Genomic DNA, 5,517 nt, shown 5'->3' on the forward strand with positions numbered 1-5,517 from the left:
GACGGGAGAGTTCGCTCCTCCCTTCTGGCAGGCAGGGCTGAGGCTGCAGAGCCTGTGCGAGGCCTGGGGTAGCGGTGCAGCGATGATCAGGTAGCTGGCAGGGAAGTGCTACCAGAGTGCGCACGAACCCCCCTCATGTCCTTTGTTTGGTCCCAGAGGCTACCTTCAGCTTCTGACTCTACCCCAAGGACATCTCTCTAGCTATAAGCATGAGCTTGGCCCCTACGACCTTCAACCAATGACGGGTGGGAGTCGGTGGGAAAACATCCAGCGGCCCTGGCTGGGGACAGCCTGCAGGTGTGCTCTGCAGTCCTGTGGGACCCGGGACAGGGAAGCCTCGTTGCTCCTGAGACTGCTGCTTGACATGCCAGGCGTCTCCCTCCATTTTCCTTGGGGTCCTTTCTAAATAAACACCCACAAATCCTTGGTCTGCTTTGGGGAAACTCAAATTTTAAAAGCCACCTTAACCTGGGAGGGGTGAGAATCCTGTCTTACACCAAAACTACCCGGGGGGACCCTGGGCTGCCTTATAGAGCCCCTGCTCATCCCAAGTCTCGTCTGGGCCCCGCAGCCCCAGTGGCAAGGTACAAGGATGACAAAACAGAGGCTCTGAGTGGTCACCGTCTCAGCTGGGGAGCAGAGCAGAGGCAGCCAGGCTGGGCTCCAGGCCTGGTGGAGGGAGCAGGAGTCCAGGGCAAAGGTTGCTAAGTGTTTGCCAGGTATCACCTGAACGGCTGTCTCCCTAAGAGGCAAAACTATTTGGGAAATGATTGGGGACCACGAGTTTCCCATGTGTGGGGTCCATCGTATGCACTTACATTGTCAGACTGGCTTCCAGGGCAGTGGGATTTGTATCTCATTTCTAGTGACCCAGATTAGTGCTGCTCTGATGGGCAGGGCTTAGTGGCACAGCTGGAGGGGTGGCCTGACTTCCAGGGGAGGGGTCCAGGGCCCAACACACAGTAGTCTGGGCGGGGGGGTGGGGGGGGTGGGAGGGTGGGGGTGGGGGGGGGTGGGGGTGGGGGGGTGGGGGTGGTGGGGGTGGGGGGGTGGGGGGGGGGTGGAAGGATGGAATTCCTCCTTCCTGTTCCAGCCTTGGACTCTGAGAGGAGAAGGCCCTGTTTAAGTCTGAGCTGTGTGTTCCTGAGCCCATGACCATACCTCTCTGAGCCTTGGTTTCTGACCTGTATCCCAGGGCTCAGGGCCCTAATTTGCAGAGCTGCTGGGACTAGAGATCCCAGTGTGAGCCAGCATTCACCAGGTGCTCAGCAGATGGCCTGGAGAGGCTTCCCAGCCTCTGTGATGTCACCTCTCCCCACTGACTTATTAAGCCTGGGCAGTGGTCAGGTCGGTGACAGCAGGGCCCACTGGGGTTGGGGGTGTCATTAGAAATTGTTCTTACTGAGAAGCCATAAGGCCACAGCCTAACTTCCTAAGGGACCTGTGGGATTGGGAGGTAAACAGCCCCTGAGGGTAGGTGGGACCTCTACCTCCTTCTTGTTACCCGCCTTTTAGGAGGTGGTGGCAGCGTGGAGAGCAGCGATCGGAGCCATGGACCCCGGAGATCACAAGCATGCTGGTCGTGACCATCAGCCCCACCCCATCCTCTGCCACCTGACCTCCCGGGAGGCGGCCTCCCAAGAAGCCCTGGGGAAGACACGTGGAGGACGTCAAATGGCAGATGTCCACGTATAGTGGGCTTTCCTGTAGAGTATTTTAACTTAAAAAAAGAAAAGCCCAAACATATCTCAGTGTTGTAAATACTCCACAGAAACTTGCAAACACTTGCGAAATCGTTCCCACTCCTTTGTATAAACGCATTAGGCCCCGCTGTCGGTCCTCTCGCTGCGGCACTGTCCAGGCTTGTCCTCGCCGGAGGCTGCACTCTCGGCCCAGCCCCAGGCCCTGGTGAGAGCGGGTGGCCTTCCCCATCCCATTCCACGCACCCGGGGCTACTGGGGCCTGCAGGGCTCTGCGCAGCCTCCCCACCTCCCCGAACTCGGCCTTGCGGTGGGCGCGAGGCAGTCCCCGGGGCTGGCGCCGGCGGGCGGCGCGCTCCTCGGGCGAAGCACCTGCCGGTCCCGGTCCGGGCTGGGTCCGGGCGCGGCGGGCCGTGTCCCGCGCCGCCCGCGGCCGCCGGTAGGGGGCGCCTTGGTCATGCATTATTCATCGCCGCGCCCGCCCGCCTCCCTCGCCTTCCCCCGCGCGGGCTGCGGGCTGCGGGCTCCGCGGAGCGGGAGCGCGGAGCCTTCACAATATTGTGGCAGCTCCGCGAATGACGGCTCCGGGAGGCGGGGGGCGCGCAGCCTCGGGCGGTGGCGGGGGCGAGGGCGGGGGCGGGGAGCGGCCCCGGGTGGGGGCGACGCTGGGTCACATCGTCCCGGAGGGGGCTCTGGCCAAGGGGCTGGTTCAGTGAGGGCAGAGGTTTAGCGTCCGTCCGTCCGTTCATCCATCCATCGGTCCGTCCATCCTCCATCTTTCCTTCCTTCCACCAAGTCAGCTAACGTCTCGCACCAGGGGTGCGATGTGGGGACCGGGTGGTGAGCAAGGTAGGCTCGGTCCTTCCCTTTCAGAACTTAATCTCCAAGTAGGGAGGAAGACAGATGAAAAGCGTGCAAACAGATAATTAAGATAATTCTAGGGAAGAGCGCTCTGCGGAAAATAAAACTCTGGTGTGTGTGTGGGGATCTCCCGGATGGTCAGGGAGGGCTTTCCGAGAAGGCGACATTTGTGCAGGGACCTGAATGACAAAAATGAGCCTGACTAGTCCCTGGGTCTCTGGGGTCTCTCCCTGCCTCATCCTGCCTTTCTAGGGGTGCTGTAAAGGTCAGCTTTCCCCAACCCACCCCCACCCAAGAAGCAGGGAGGAGGGTCTTGATGAGCCCAAAGTGGACTGAGGCCTGGCAATGGTGACACCCCATCCCCCAGCCACTCTGTAGGCCACAGGTGCTGCCGGTGCCAGTCCACCCCTGAGCACTGGGCACAGGACGCGAGAGCAGGTTCTGGGTGCCCCTTTCCCACTCCTGCTTCCGGCGCTGGGCTGGGGGGACTTGGGATTGTGGCGCTCAGCCTGAATGGGGGCGCTGCTGCCCACCCCCCAGCCCTCAGCTCTGGGGCAGGGGGGCCGGGGAAACAGAGGGCGTGGGCTCAGGGTCACCACCAGCATCGGGTTTCCTTTCACTTTTACAAAGACTCGTTGACGCCTGAGCACATCAATATCCTTAATGACAGTGAAGAGGAACTGGGACTCCAGACGGCGTGCCTCCCCACCTCCGCCCCCTTCCTCCTCCTCCTCTCCCATTCCTTCTCTGTCTCCTCTCTCTGTCCCTCTGTCCTCTTTCCTCTCCCCTGCCTCTCCTTTCTCAATCCTGCCAGCCTCTCTTCTCTCTTCTCCCTTCCCCGTGTCTTGGAGTCTTTCCTCTTTTTCTTCTTTCTTTCCTTCCTCCTGGTCTTCGAAGCCTCCCCTCCTCTTCTCTACCCTCCTTCCTCTTCCTTCCTTCTTCTCTCCCGACTCTCTAGACCTCGTAGCTCTTGTACATCCACAGCTCAGCAGCTCAACCAGGAGAGGCCCCAGCTGGATCAGTCCCTCCGTCTGTCCAGCCCAGCTGGACCCCAGCACCTTCCCATGAGCCCTCAACAGCCCCAAGGCAGGGCCTATGTGTAGGGTCAGGAGAGACAGCTCCACTTCTGTCCTGCAACCTCGGCCCCAGAGGCACCTGGGCAACTGCCCTTCCTGCTGCCCCATGCTATGCTGGGAACTGAGAACGGCAAGTTTGGGTGTGGGATGCCACCGGGGAGGACAGAGTTTTGGGGAAGATTTTCTGTTTTGTATTTTTTATGACCATATATAATTTTGCATTTCTCCCTCAGCCTCTGCCTTCTTGGCTCCCAGATGTGTCCCACATTGAAGAATTATCTCTCCTCCCTGGAGTGAAATAAATGCAATCAATATGAGTATTGCTCTCAGGGCCTTGAAATATTACATTAATGTTCCATGTGGTGACATTTTAGCTGGAATTTTCAAATACATTATGATGGTTCAAATTAATATTTATCAGATCAGCTTTTATATTTTGCAAAAGAGAGAGAGTGAGAGAGAGAGAAGGAGAGAGGGAGAGAGAGAGAAAAGGAAAGACAGAGAGAGCATTATTAAAATACAAAATGCAGATCAAGTCTAAAATCGATGGTGCATTCTCCCAGAGCATTCCAGGGGCTGTCTTTAGCTTTCTGGGTTTGTTTTTAAATTTATTGGTGTTCCAGGCAAATCTATTGGGCTCCCATGGCCCCCTGGCCGGCCTCCCCTCCTCGCTCCCTCTTGCGGGCTATAGGCCCCTTCCTTTTCTGTCTTTCTCTCTTTATTATCCTGAAATGTAAATTACGACATTAGCCTGGTCCTTATTTTTTTTTTAACTCTCCGATGATTAAATCTGCTACACGACATCCTTGTCCTTTCTATAAATTAAATCATCTTGGCTTTGCACCTCCAGCTCAGGGCAGATGCCACACTGGTGTTGAGGCAGCGGGCAGCTGAGGCTGAGGGCTGGGGTCCTTGTCCTCTCCTGGAGATGACACTGGGGGCCTTTGTGTGGGGCAGGGAGGATGTCTCCCTGGCTCCTGGCTTCTCTGTAAATAAGAAATGTGGACTGGAGGGAGGAAGTGGTGGCAATCGTACATTCCACTTTATTTCAGTCACTTCCAAACTGATTACTCTGTGAAGTGGAAAATCCAGGCAGATTAATGGTTTAATTCTCTTTCTCTTTTCTTTTGCTTCCTCCTAACCCACCTCCTGTTTTCCCCTCTTTCTTCTTTTCACATCTTTTTTCCCTTCTCAGAGTTGTATTTAAAAAAAAAAAAAGGCTCAGCAGCTTTGGGCAGGCGCTCGCAGAGTGGCCACGTGGTTGGCAGAAGGAAGGACAGCGGGTCCAGCTGGGAAGTGGTCCCAGCCCTACCTTGACTCTGACTGGAGCCCTGCAAGGGTTAACAGTGCCCATCTTAGCCTTTAACTTTTTCCTTTTTGGTGATCTTTGTTTTCTCCCTCTTCAAGTTCTGTGCAAGAGTTTGCACTGGAATGAGTATTGTGAGGTGCATAAAGGCACACACACACACACACACACACACTTGCAATCACACTCCTGCACACGCCACCATGCCCACAAACGCAGCAGTAGAGACATTCTGAGAAGATCTACATGAAGCAAGCTGCCCTCCTGATTTCTCTCCACTGCTGATCTGGCCAAAAGAACGACAGGAAACTTAAAAAAGAAAAGGAGGAGGGATCGATTATTCGACCTGTACTTGAACCCGACTGAAAGAGATAAAGCGGAATTTTCAATAGGTCCCCTGCCCTTTTCACCAGGAGGGAAAGAGGAGAAGAAAAACAAGAGATATTTATATGACAGCAGCTGCTGAAAATAGCATTTCAGAGCCATAAAAAAAAGGCAAAACGAAATTCAATGGGAGAAAAGGCAAGAAACTCCTCGTCTGCTCCCCAAAAGGCGAAGCCGGCGGTGAGCGTCC

The 5,517-nt window shown here is 55.9% G+C and overlaps 1 long non-coding RNA gene across 1 annotated transcript; it reads left to right on the plus strand.

Moving 5' to 3' along the window:
* The first annotated feature begins 1,100 nt into the window (after positions 1–1,100).
* LOC144372344 (uncharacterized) lies at positions 1,101–1,746 on the plus strand. Its single transcript, XR_013432361.1, has 2 exons — positions 1,101–1,347; positions 1,516–1,746. It is a non-coding gene; the product is annotated as an uncharacterized LOC144372344 (long non-coding RNA).
* The last annotated feature ends 3,771 nt before the right edge of the window (positions 1,747–5,517 follow it).

This window comes from Ictidomys tridecemlineatus (genome assembly GCF_052094955.1).
Source record: "Ictidomys tridecemlineatus isolate mIctTri1 chromosome 12 unlocalized genomic scaffold, mIctTri1.hap1 SUPER_12_unloc_5, whole genome shotgun sequence".
Lineage (NCBI taxonomy): Eukaryota > Metazoa > Chordata > Mammalia > Rodentia > Sciuridae > Ictidomys > Ictidomys tridecemlineatus.